Consider the following 13,915-nt stretch of genomic DNA (forward strand, 5'->3'; position numbering starts at 1 on the left):
TGTTTCTTATTTCCCACTTCAGGAATTTGTAAAGTACTTTTCCTGTTTTTCAGAAAAGTTAATGGATTGCACAAAGTTGCTTTAGCACAGATGGTAGTCTCGGTATCTCCACTCATGTTCACTTTCAGTATGAACAGGCTGAATATGCACTGATCTGTAACTGAATGCAAATTACTAGCAAAACCGAATACAAAAATGTGTATTGCTCTTCAAAGACCAAGGGCCCATTTAGTAAAATTAATGTGGAGAACTTGGAGTTGAAGCACTCTTGATTTCTCTTCAGATAAGCTGTAGAATATAAGTGAGAGCAAGAGTTCAGGAAGATTTTTGAAAAGGATTGTACACTTTAGGAATGACAAGCATTATAGGAAGTGCTAAGACTACAGACAGGAGTTTTATTTCAGGGCATAATCTGGTTGATCAGGCAGCACATAGAACATCAAAACATTCTTTGTGATGGGTTGTTCCCTCATTCTCTAATTCTCTCTGAGGAAACCTAGGGTGGGTTTTTTTCCTCTCATGTAGGTGGTACAAACTAGGGAGCATACTCAGCTTGATAGGTTGTTGGCAGGACAGTGAGATAGTTCTTATGTCCTAATGCCTGGCTGTGTAACCACTGACCATCCATATCCCATCACCTTCATAGGTTCAACAGCAATATCTTCTGACTGATAGCACAGAAATTTCGATCTTTTTATTTTTTCTTTTATCCCCCCCTCCTCCCCCCCCCAAAGTGGCTCCCTTTAAAGAAAGTATATTTATAGTATTGTATGGAATGGGAGCTTCTCTATAGTTGTGTGCAGTATGCTTTTAGAACACTCTACCCTGAAGGCTAAGTGATTGGAGTAGAGAAGGCATGATTTTTCTTTACACCATACAGGCATCTTCATCCTTTAACCTTTCATGACTTCCATATGTCTTGTGATAAACCAGAAGAGAAAAAACCTGATATATAGTAAAAACTAGAAGTTTATTTTTCAGCTGAAGTTACTTCAGCCTTTGGTAGGGATTTCAACTTTTGGTGTTCGGATTGTGTTGATGATTTGGGGGGATGAGGTGAATGTAGAAATGTAGTTAAAATAACCACTCTAAAAGACTTAATGCACAGGACGAGGCAGTGCCCGCTTTAATGTGTGCCATGATACTGTATTGGGTGAACTCTTGGTTTTGGTAGTTCTTGCATGCCTTACCTATTAATGTCATTATTTTTTCAAGTTTGAATGTTGAGCAGTACACCTCAAATTCCCATTTTATTTCTGCTCTATATTGCAGATTGCATTAGTTAAGTAGATTTTCCTGACATTGGTCAACTTCAAATTCCTGCAGCTTTTGGAGTAATGAAGCAGATAACTGAAACTACTGTCTATGAATTTACTTGCATTGTTGCATAGCTGGAGGTGTTGAAATGCCCTTCTGAGGTGGGAAAAGAAGGAAGAGCAATATTCTCCAACTTCTTGCATAAATACTCCTGAATCTAGGAGACTTCAGTACCGTTTGAGATGGCTTTTTCTGAAATGCAAACCTCTCATGAATCCGGGATCCTTGTTTCTGTTGGCACAAATGTTACTTTTCAGTCCCGGAAAAAGAACCAAAAGCATTGATCCTTGCTAATATGTTACAGTATTGTAGAAAAACTTGGTTTGCTCTGCTCTTTTGCTCAGTAGTTGTGGCGTTTAACTTGGCATGATCAGTTTCTACCTGTGTTTTGCATCTTCTGTTGCTCTTCATAAATGATCAGTTCCTTTAGATTCACTGAGTAAGTGTGCATTTATAAGGTGCAGCAGAGTGACTGCTGGCTTGAGGACTGGTTGCTGGAAACAGTGATAGTCAGGTTGGGACTATTTTAGCAGGCATTGGGATTTTTGGGGGGTTTTTTTGTTTGTTTTATTTTAAGTTGCTCATCAATACCATCTTGTGTTTTCATTTGTAAAGAAAACAACAAAAAAACCAAACCAACAAAACATGGAAACCAAAAAGCCTTTTATTAAAACCCAGTTTCCAGTGCCAGTCTCCTCTTTTGGAATCTGATTCCTCCTAAGTTGTCAAGCCATGTAGCAGCCTTTTTCTCAGCAGAGACGCTAATAGGTAGGTAGTGGTTAAAAAAAGCAGTCTCCTTAAAAATTTAGATTTTTTTTTTTTCTTTTTTAACTATTTTCTTAATATTTTAATTATGGTTTGGAGTTTTAGACCTGCCCCCTTATTCGTAGCATAAATTTCTTTACCTTAGGAAGTCAGGCAAATGCAGCTTGCTTTTTAAAGTTAATTTGTTTGACTCCATTGAGATGATTTGGCTATGCAAGCATGTCTGGGCTGGCTAACTTTGCAATTCATGTTTAGTTCTTTTGTTTGCAAAGTCTACTTTGTTTCTGATGTAGATCAAGTTTCTTACAGCTTTCTTGCAACTGTTACTTGCTTTTTATGATGACTTTGCCTCTGTATTTTCTTGTTCAAGAAGAAATGAACAAAGCTTACATACCTAAAGATGAAGTTGCTTTGTACTCGATAGTAAAAACTTCTAGAGGTGATCTAGTGGTTAGGTCATTGTCTAGGATTCAGAAGACCTGACTTCTCTCACTGATTTTTGGCAAGTTAACTCAGGGATCTCTCTATTTTCACTCCCTCCTTTAATTTTCAAGTGCTTAAATCACAGACGCTTTTTAGATGTTTATATTCTGTCTCTGTACATTAAGACATTGAGTTGTATTTATACTGGCTTATTAATTGTGGCTTTATGAATTGGTATTGATTGTTTTTGATTGTACATTGGTTGTATTTGATACAGGTACACTAATTGTATTTGATCGTCTTTGATCAGGATATTAGTGCCTGTGACCCATTTCGAGTAAGACTTTTAGTTCATCTCTTAAGCTTTGTATTTCTGAGCAGACAAACCTGTCTGCCTTGCTACCTTCATGGTCAATGGCTAGTAGGCTTTTGTTTTTGAAAGAGGACACAAAGTGAAAAAGAAGTGCTTAGAAATACAACTAAAAGCTTTGGCCTCTGATTTTTCAGTGACCCACAAGCTTTTGCCATCTTTTCACTAAAGTTAAATGCATATATTGTGAATTTTTTAGGTAAAGTTATTAAAAAGTGATATGAGGTCTGTAGAAATTTTTTTTTTTTTTTTTTTTGGTGGTTATTGTTGTGAAAGACAGACATGACCTTCCCCCTTTCCAGTTACTGAAGATCATGTTTCATTATTGTCTAACATAGGTTTGAACCTCTCCTGTATGCTCTATGAGTCCCCAGGAAGATGGGTTTGTAATCTTCATTTATTCTTCTTGCTACTTACGCTTTCCTGTTTCTGTGAGGTAAAACAAGAGGAAAAAATGGCCCTAGGAAATGAGTGTGTTCTACCAGTTCGGTGAATAGCATGAATGGCAGAGACTGCAAGAGGAAAGTGACAGAAGAATATTTCTAAGAGCCATGGGATTATCCTTCTCTCTTTCACATTATTTTTATAGTTACTGTAAGCAAGGTCTGCTTTTTTTGTTAGCTTATGAAAATTAAACAAATTCCCATGGACTGCCTTACAGGTTTTTTACTATTTGTGAAATGGGCAGAGGGGTGTTCCATTCTTCATTGTTTCCAAAGGATTTTGAACTCTGTCAGCATCAGCCTCCCAATTTGACTTGTTCTGACACTAAAGCAGCATAGCGAGCTGTAACTGATAGAAGAAGCAGATGTCTGTTTGTGTACTTTAAAAGTTATAAATAAAAAAAATATATACTTAGGTATTCAAGTCTGTAGGTTTATATGCTGAATAGGTTGGTTGATTTGTTTACTGTGTAATCAGAAAGACCGCGATTTAGTGAAATCTTCCTCTGAAGAAGTGTGTCTATACCATCTACTGAAGGATTTGAGAGGGAAGAGCTTGAGCTGTGACAGGTGACAAAGCTCTGGAGAAGGTGTAGGTCTAATGAAGGTAATGGGCAATGTAGGCCTGCATTTTTATCTTGAAGTAGTTCATTGAAAAAAGACTGGAAGAATGCCAAATACTTTTATTAGCTCCTTCAGTTTTAGAAAGACATGGTCAACTTCCAGGAGAGGAGTAATTTTCGCTATGGTAATCTTTGCATTGTTAATGCTCTGCCATGTAGAAGTTGAGAAGTGAAACCTGCCTGATTAATACTAAATTGTCTGGAAAATGGTGGTCTTAAGATTATGTCGCTTGAACTGAATAGAAGGTGAATTTTCAGTGACAAAATTCATGACTTCTTAAAACTGTCTACTGTCCGGTTATTATCTCAGTGGATGAGGGTCTACAAGGAATTGCTGGGTGATTTTAAGGCATGTAGTGACTGGCATGATGATGAAGCAGGTGCTGCTTTCTGGCAAGCATTTTGAGTAGCATGCCAATAATGCTACTAATGTATGCATTGACTGCCAACTATTAACAGTTTTTAAAATCTTTTATCCATCCATCCTGTTACTGCTGTCTGCTGCCACTAGGTGTTTACTTTTGCTGCTTTCAAATAGTTTTGGACTATTTGGACTAGACAGCAAGAAGTTTTGTTTGTGGAATATTTAGGTTTATTGTCATTAGTGTAACACAGTTCAGCAACAGTTGGCAATAGAGAGGAGAAGCTGGTCTCTGGTTTTGAGTGACAGTCAAAACCCCTTCGAATCCAATTTGCTTGTTTTCTGTAATGTAGGCAGTCTAGTGACTGTCAGAATGGATGACAACTATGTCCTCATGCCTGCCAATGCTCATCTGATCCCCATCAACTGTTCAATTCTGCTTGCAGAAAACTTGTTTAGGTCAAGAAAAAAAAAAATCCATAACACTTGTTAGTGTGCTGAACTCTCTCTCTCCCAAAGAGTCAGACAACTGTCAAAGCTGTTTAGAGAAGGGAAGGAGCAGTGAGAGTGGGGTTACTTCATCTAGCACTAGGTTGCGGTGGGATTGGATCTGCAGTCTCATAAAATCTAATCCCCAAATCCTACTTTCCACTTGATTGTCTTCCTTTATGAATATTTGTTTCTCTTCTCGCCTATTAATTGAAACAGTTGCTTTATATTTTTCTCAACCTTCTACTTTTTTACTTATTTTTAATACCTGCTGTTATAAACAAGTATATTATTACAGTAATCTTTTGGTTTTGTATATGAAAATCGGCTGTGGTAAATCAAGGATATGAACCAAAGCGAGGGAGGGGGAGGAGGAAAAGCTTATGGTGTGTTGTGAAAATGGAATAAAAATGCAATTGGATATAACTACATTTCTTTAGTTAGTGCTATTCTGAGGTTTTAACAGCTTTTTAACAAAGGTAACAACCATCAGAGTGCAGTAATGAAGGTGGAACACTTAGGCTCTAGCTCTTAGCTTGGGAAGTTCAGATCTGAAGTTATGCCTCGTTTAAAACCTCTCATTTTTATCTAGCGATAATTCATAGTCGTGACTCCATAATTAGGGAGCTGTGCAAGAAACTGCCTAAAATCTTAGGACATCTTTTCTAGGCTTCCTCAAATATAGTGATTATGTGTTCCAAGATAGGCTTTGATTTGCATTTGATTATATTACTAATAACCTTAAAAAAAAAAAAAAAGTTTTCCTCTGTCCAGCTTTCTATTCTGAAAGCGATGGGGTGGTTTCTTTGGTAATCGTGTTCAAGGTCTCAGGCATGCTTTTATTAGCTTTAAAAGCTATTGAAAACAGTGTTTAGGCTTCAGTAAGGGAAGGGCAAATCACTGTCCTGATTTAAAAAAAAAACAAAACCCAACAACAAAACAACCAACCAAAAAACCCCAAACCAGCAGACCACATGCCCAAAGAAAATCTAAAATAAAAACAAAGAACTTTGAAGTTTATTTACCACCAGTGTGGTAGAGATTTGTAATCCTTAATTTGAAATCAAAGCTTCAAAGCTTTAGGACCCCACACTATCCATAACAGATGTCTTTAAATAATTATGTGGGAAGTTCATAAGTAACAAGTTGGACTAGTTGAGAGGCAAGACAATTTTGTAAATCAGGAAAACTTTATGATTTTTCTTTTTTCCCCAACTTCAGCAAGGTTCTGTTTCTTCCCACGCAATAAATGGGCCTTCAGAATAGAACTGGGGATGGGGTTAGGCTATGCAAATTTTCCATACTGTGGTTTTTTTCCAGTAGGTGAAACTTGATTTTATGGCGATAATTGACTGTGATTTTTATTAAAACATGTAATTGAAAGGTAGTAGTACAGTTAAGACATATGAAATCTTTGAGCAAGAATATCCAAAAGGTAAACAATGTGCCTTTCAGTGTTATGAGTTCAGCACTTAAAGTGCAGGCTAAACTTTTGTATCTCATTGGATTTATGGGATAAACACTATTTACAAGTTTCAATTTACAGGCATACTGCTAGGAATATTAGTTGACAGATGCATAATTTTCATATGAAATAATAGCCAATACTTAATGCAGGAGTATTTGCACTTAGTACTATGATACTGTCTAGAGGGTTAATTAGAAATGCAGAAAAGTTTAATATAAAATATTCATATTCTATTTAGGACAGATGTGATCGTGGAGATACTACTCCAAATAGTAAATCCTTCTTCCTTTTAGGCATTCAAGGTGCATAAGCTGTATCTCGGTGGTAGTTTGACATGCATTTTAGATGGCATTTCTGCCTAGAAGGAGAATACCTGCGTATCCCCAGGTAGTGGTATTTGTTGTTAAGCCTTATTGGTGCAAGCATTTCTGAAATTGTGTGGTAAAGTGGATTAAGGAGACTAATTAGTCTAAGAAACAATTTTATTCTGTGCGATTTCGTTATTCTGTTACAGTCTGTCAAAAGATGTCACAAATTACCTGGGAACAGTTGTGTCAGCATAAGAAAGGGTTTGGGGCAGCACGTAGTTCGAAGGGTGAGTAAGAGTGATGCTCGTTTGTGTACAGCAATGCCATATTAAATGCATGTTAAGCTGTGATCTGGGAGCCTTTATGATACAGCATTTTGTCTCACTGCTGAGTGGAAGTGAAAGAAAAGTGGTAAAATACAAACCACTTGTTCTGTATTTTGTCTATACCAGAGATCATATTCTTCTGTGATTATTTTGGGAAAGTTTGTGTAGCCAGACACAGATTTTGATGAGCATACTTGAGAGTGCTAAAATGAAATGCTAGTCTGGTGAAATTATGGTATGTTAGCACTCTGCATATGCTCTGTGTTTAATCCTCTCCTACTAGAGAGAAGTAATAAGGTCGCTCTTTCAGTGACAGCTTGCCCGTAACACACTTAACTTTTTAATGCACTTTTACTTTTTGAGTGAACTTCATTGCCTTAGTTGGTTAGTCTCACTTTCTCTAAGCTCTTGTCTTTGCAGCAAAGTCAAACTTTAATTACTTCAATATACCTTTAAAATTTTATTTCAGAACTATTTTTATATTACAAGTCTTAAAGTCCTAGACTTAATAGCCTGGGATTTGTTTTGGTTTAATTTGATTCCCCCCCCCCCCCCTTAGTTTTAGTATGTGTTTGAAAGATGCTGAAGTAGCTTGAATTGTAAATTATGAAAATGGCCAATTTTGAATGAATTGCATGTAGTTATGGAAAAAATGAAAGGTTTTTTTGAGTGTTGGAATTGTATCTGTCCTTCAGTAAGTATCTGTCTATTCAGTCTTTAAAAAGGTGAAAGCTACCTATGCAGTTTTCCTAGAAATACTATTTTTGATTTTTGTTGTGTAAGAAAGGTATTGTTATTCATCTGTTAACTAAAGAGAAGTGGGAGATTCCTGTACAGGGCTGAGAAAGAAGTGCTGAGGAAGAAATGGGAAATCGTTCAGATCTCTGTTGAAAGTTAGGTAGGCATGTACTCTGCTTAAATCATTCTGAACGTCATACCAATCAATTACGGCCTCTTCAGGCATCTCAGTACATCTGTTTATGCCTACTCAAATAAGGCAGCTCATTAGCTGATAAAAGCAAATGATTAGTCAATGAAATTGAAAGCCAGTTTTATTTAAATATTTATTTTGCATAATTTAAAGTTTTAATTATTATTATAACTTTAAGATATGTTTGCATTCATTGAGTTGTAAATTCTTTCCAAAGACACCATAATATGCATAATAAGTAGGGGAAAAATTATACTACATAATGGAATATACCAGTTAATAAGCTAAATCGTGTAATTACTTGAATGTTAATAATGGCTGTGACATTACCCTCCTAATTAATCACATGCCTGTATTTGGTAGTTGTAAATCAAGGTAAATAATATCAACATGGAAGCACTTGTTTCTAAAGAAAACTTCAAACCAAAATATTTCTAACTGATAGAAAGGTTAGCCATATAAGAAACGTGGAGTGTTAATGCTTTTGCTCTAATCAGGCTTGCTGTATTGGGGTGTTAATGGTAATTTTCCTTAAAATGCTTGATTATTCCCCCACTTTAAAACTCAATTATTTGGTCTCAAGATTTTTAGTAAGTTTTGGGTTTTTTTTTTTTTTTTTGTTTGCCTTTTTTTAAGCAGAAGTATCTCAAATTTTCCAAGATTTTTATTGCCTTCATGTTTTTCTGGTTTACTTCTAGAAGCTTGCTCCTTTCCTTTGATTGCCTCATAACTAGATAGAGTTCTTTGTCATTTAAATGCTGGCAGTGTTTCTTCTGATCCTGCCTAACAGGCTACCTATTCATTAGAGCTGCTCTGCTCCGTCCCCTTCTGTGCTGCTTTATGCATCTCTTCAGAGAGTCTGGGTTTGATTGACCTCTGGAGAACTACATAGTCAGTCTGGCCTGCTGGAATTGGTCATCTGCAAGGTAATGCGAGGATAAATGAGGGAAAGAAAGTACTCCTAATCCAGTTCTCATCGCTAAGTGAAAGTATTTAAAGTGCCTGCAGAGCTGCCCAGATTGGAAGAATGATATGGTGATAACTGCGTAAGATTGTGTGTGAATCTTATTTTTCTTTTCTCAAATTCAAAATGGTGGAGATGTGTTCTTCTGCTTATCTGATTCTCCTATCATTTCCCAGTTTGAGTTTTTGTTTTGTTGTTTTCCTTTTTCTTTTCTGGTTTTTTCACTCTTTTTTTTTTTTTTTTTTTTTTTTTTTTTTTGTTTTGATTAATCACCAGGATTTCTGTAGCAACTTAATGTATCCAGAGCAGAAGCTTAGGACACCAGCAGAAAGGGGAGATAGTCCAGGTTCTGCTGTTCCAGCTGTCAGGAAGACTTCACAGAATCTGACTGCATTTTTTTTCTGAAAACTCAGAAATAATGAAACAGTAAAACACCTCTGAGTTTTTGCTGATGGTTGCTTGATGTTGACTGTTTAATGTTGCTGCAGTCAAGCAACCTGTAAAATGACTGCTGTTATGCTTCTGGTAATTAGATTATTTTTTGTCAATTAGGCATTGACAACTTCTGTTCAAACTACAACTGATGTGGTAAGACTAGGACAGAATTCTTTGCTTCATATTATCTATTTTTTGATTGATTGATTATGAAATAACTATTGTTATTTCATAACCAGTGCTATGGAACTGGTAATTCCAGGTAAAGCAAAATCTACAGTGATATTTTTAGACAAGAACTGAAACTAGTATGTTTGTGTTCTGCCCTGCAGATGCAGTTCAGGACAGATAGAATTACGGTGTTACAGAATAGAGGAGCTCCCTTCAGTTAATGACTATGGACCAGAATCCTGTAGGTATGTCTGTCTTTCAGTGCAATACTGTGCCAGTTACTCAGTCTGAAATGGAAAGAACCATAGGAAATTGAGTTGTGCTCAGCAGAAGAGTTAATTGGCAGGTGCTGTACTGTATTAATTGCTTCCAGAACCCAAGCTAGTGTCAGAAACCCTCAACTGGATTGTATACAGGGATTTAACTCCTTTAAAGCATCATTTCTCAGCCCTGAGTGATTTTAGAGAATAATATAGAAAATGTGGAATTGTTTAGCAGTATTCAATTATCTTTCCTTCTAACCTGCCTCAATAATAATTGAGTAATGCCATATTCAGTAATCCATGCTTTGATGTCTGGAACCATCCTTTCATTTGCATAACTGGGAATGCTTTTCCCTATATGCAGGAATGGCTTTCACTCTATTCTGAGAAAAGAAGGCTAAAAAATAAACTTATCTTCACTACTTTTTTTTTTTTTTTTTTTTTTTTTTTTTTTTTTTTTAATGGTGGTTGGAACAAAACACTTTGTTTCAGGTTTTGAAGCTTTTTTTACCATTCAACAAGGAGGAGCAACTTAGCTTCTTTTTATTAGCCACATAGTATAATATCCATTCCTATATATGTAATGTGCAGAGCTAAGATAAAAAATTGTATTGAATTGGTCTGCACTGGGCTGAAGAGAATCTTAATTGTAATGTAGACTTGGCATCAGGCAAAGATACCTACTAATATGCTTAATATAATTCAGAGAAATCTCTCAAAGATACCTATTTTATCTCCAGTTATTCTTTTTCGTCTTGCATTTGTTCTGCTATTGTGGAAGATTAAGAAATGGTTGAATTGGGAGTGGATCGGTTTTCTGATTTGTGTTTGCCCCTAAAGTTACTGGTGCTTAGTTGCAACAGTGTTAGTGCTAGGGGTTACATCACAATACTAACATGGGAGGCTGTTTTGCTGTTTGACCTTGTGCTTTTAAGTTGATCAGAATGTGAAAAGCTTTTAAAGGAGGAGGAAAAAAAAGCTTTGAAATTTAAAGCTTCTCAGTCATTCTTTAGATACCTGTGATTCCAGATAATGGGGAGAAGAAGCTGTTCCAGTTGTATCTTTTGGGTATTGAGTATTTTTATTTTTCAAAGTCAAATAATCATTATTCCGTATTTACTCTTAAACCCAAGACTTCCATTTAAGGCATCTGTTAAAAAGTAAAAGGTGGAGGGTTTTGGGGTGGGGTTTTTTTTTTTTCATCAATTAAAACTTTTATAGAGCACAGGATGAAGTCATCAAATCTTTACAAACCATTCCAGTTTTTCTTACCTATGTAGCTCAGGACTGAGAAGCATCAAAACAAGCATGTCTCATCATGTACTGTTATTTTTTTGCCACTTTACCTCAGATAGGGACTTCAGCTCTCCCATCACTATCTTTTCACCAAGTAAATTCTTGGGTATATGTGAATCAGTTTCAGTGTCATCTCAGTTGTTCTTGAAGGTCAACAGTGCTACAAATAACCTGTAATAAGAAAATATTACATGAAGCTTCTGCATTTATATTCTTAAAAATGTAGTAACTATGACTTCTTAACAGTTTTGAACCCCAGACAGTACGCAAATCTGTGCTTTGTGGGGCAATATTGAAAAGTGCAAGATTGATGCATTAAAATAAAATTGTTAATTGATATAACCTGCTGAAGTCTTACATTAGCTGAACAGTAAAGAATGTAAAGGAACAATCATGTTCTAGTCCAAATGCATATATTTACACATAAGGAAATAACAGTATCTATAACATGCTGTAGCTTATTAACATGATGTTCGTTGTATTCAACTAGGTATGTATCATCTAAGTAGCTGCTTCTGTGCTGAGGCCTAATGCTTCAGTAGGATATAAAAGCAGTTCTTTTCAGTTTGACTTAAATAGAGTCAAATAGAAAGCATTAAGTTAAAGGTTATTTTGATTTTTATAAAGAGAAAATTTAAAATACCTGGAATACCTGTAAAGTGCTTCATCGTGCAGAGTTTTTTAGCATTGGTTCATTAATGCTGCAGAGTGCACCACACTTGTTAATTTGAGATTAGAATCATGTAGATAATTAACACTGGCCAGGTTGATTCTCTGCTCTTAAAACAAGAAATGGCTCCACATAAAAGCTGTTTCTGATGGCTCTGCAAACTAAGTTGGTTAGCCAGATGGATAAAATACTAAGAATTTTCTTTTCAAATGGCCTTTTCCAGTTTGGAATCAATTCAGATCATTTTACAGTCAAGCACATGTATTCTTGTCTTGCAATTATAGCGTGGGAAATTCTGTGCCTCATCTTGTGCGAGAGCCCTTGCAACAATGTTTATATTCTAGGGTGTTTCCATCTACACTGTTAGACACTCTTACATCCTCTGGTGCTATGGAAATGTCTTTCCAGTGGTTCAGTGTTGGGTTGTTTGTGTGTGCGTGTTTGGTTTTTTCCCCAATAAAATGCAAGAATTAATGAAGTATGGGGATGTTTTATTTTTGTCTATTACGTCCTCTCCCTCCTCCTCACCCCCCCCCCCGCTCCCCCCATTATCTCTCTGTAGATTGGATTCTGTGGCATCTGAACAGCTTTTGATGTCTTCTGGGAGCAAAAATAGTCTCTTTATACTACATATTTTATTGAACTTAATATTGACTTTATCCCAGCTTCACATAAAAGAAAATTCCAGTAGTGTGCTGGCAACATCTTTACAGACGAAGAACATGTACAGACATGTAGGGTAACTGGTGAGAAGCCTTTCTTTTTTAGGAAGTCAGATTAAAAGCTACAAAGCTCAAAATGTAATTGGAGTAAATAATGTGCCAACCAGTACATAATACTTATGTATTTTAAGGTTGCATTAGGATGAGTTAGTTTGATGCATCGTTAATAATAAACACATTCTTTTTTGGAGAAAAAAGCCTATCATTTGTGTACTGGTTCTTGGGTGATACAGAAATTGATATTATGACCAACTGTAGATTTGAACTCTAGTTTTAGACTTCGTGGAAATTCTAGAGGGTGGCTTAAAACCCAAATATCTGCAGGTCTTGCATCATACAATTACTGACTTCAGAGACAGCCTTCTGTAATGTAGGAATCTTGGTAATTTTGGATGTACTGGCACAGAGATAACAGAAAACTGTCGAACACCCGTCCATGTTTTGAGGAACTGAGGAACTTGACTTTATGCCACATGGAGAGAAAGGGTTTATGTTTATGCAAATAATGGGATTGAAATCCCCACATGGGGTTATATTCAGGAGGCAGCTGCTGCTTTTACTTATAAGCAAGAATAATTGGTGCTTTGGAACTGTACTTGCCTCACAGCTTGTTCCCAGGTTGGGGAAACGAGAAATCCCTGCCCTAATGTGGGCTTAATTGCCTTCCTGTCAAATGGCATAGGTGCCTGAAAAACTTGAAGCTAACCTTTAAATAAGCTAAATAATCACAAGTAAATAATTTGATACCCAAGTAAAGGACCAAATGATAAATAAATTCACAGATATGGTTAGTTATTCCTTCTTGTGATATTGATATGATAATAGTATAGTTACCTATATAAATTAGGATCTATAACTTAGCTGTGGGGTGGTTTTTTTTTTTTTTGTTGTTGTTTTGGTGGGTTAATTTTCAAGCAGTAGCTTGAAAATAACCCTGAAAATGTTACATAATTTAATTCTAATTGCTGTTAAATGTATCATGTTTGAGTGTTCAGATTTTTTTTTTTATTTAGTCATGTCCAGAGTGTAATTTTTTATTATGTTTTTTTTCCCTGACTATCATAGAGAAGGCTTAGTTCTTTGGATGCTAAGAGTATTTTGTTTTGGAGTTAATCTGAGGCAGTAGAGAGTTTGTATTGTTGTTTATGACTAACTTTATTGTTTGTACCATAATAAAACAAAGAAAAATATTTGAAATATAACGTTGCTGGAATAACACTTGGAAGAGAGGATGGGTCCTGCTTTATAGTCAGCCCTTCCCCCCCAGCATCTGTGACCAGCTGTAATTATAGAGAGACAGGATGCCAGCCCAGACAGACTTTTTCCTCCCAATCATAATGGTAGTTTTTACCTTACCCTGTGATGCTGTGGGGCTCTGATTCTTGCTGGAATTCAGTTGTATTTTCACGATGATAATTCACTTCACTATAGTTCTGTTGTGAGTTTAAGAGTCCAGTTGCGTAGATCTTCTTGCAAGATAAGAACTTCATTTTCAAGTTGTTAACAGTTTGAATAATGGTTTAAATATGAACATCATTATTGAGATGGAGGGAATAGTTGATTAATTTCA

At 36.0% G+C, this 13,915-nt stretch overlaps 1 protein-coding gene across 3 annotated transcripts in view; it reads left to right on the forward strand.

Moving 5' to 3' along the window:
• The window catches only part of DICER1 (dicer 1, ribonuclease III), a 72,911-nt gene that overhangs the window by 2,502 nt on the left and 56,494 nt on the right, over positions 1 to 13,915 (forward strand). The gene's annotated exons all lie outside the window — the stretch shown is intronic.

This window comes from Strigops habroptila, chromosome 4 (assembly GCF_004027225.2).
Source record: "Strigops habroptila isolate Jane chromosome 4, bStrHab1.2.pri, whole genome shotgun sequence".
NCBI lineage: Eukaryota > Metazoa > Chordata > Aves > Psittaciformes > Psittacidae > Strigops > Strigops habroptila.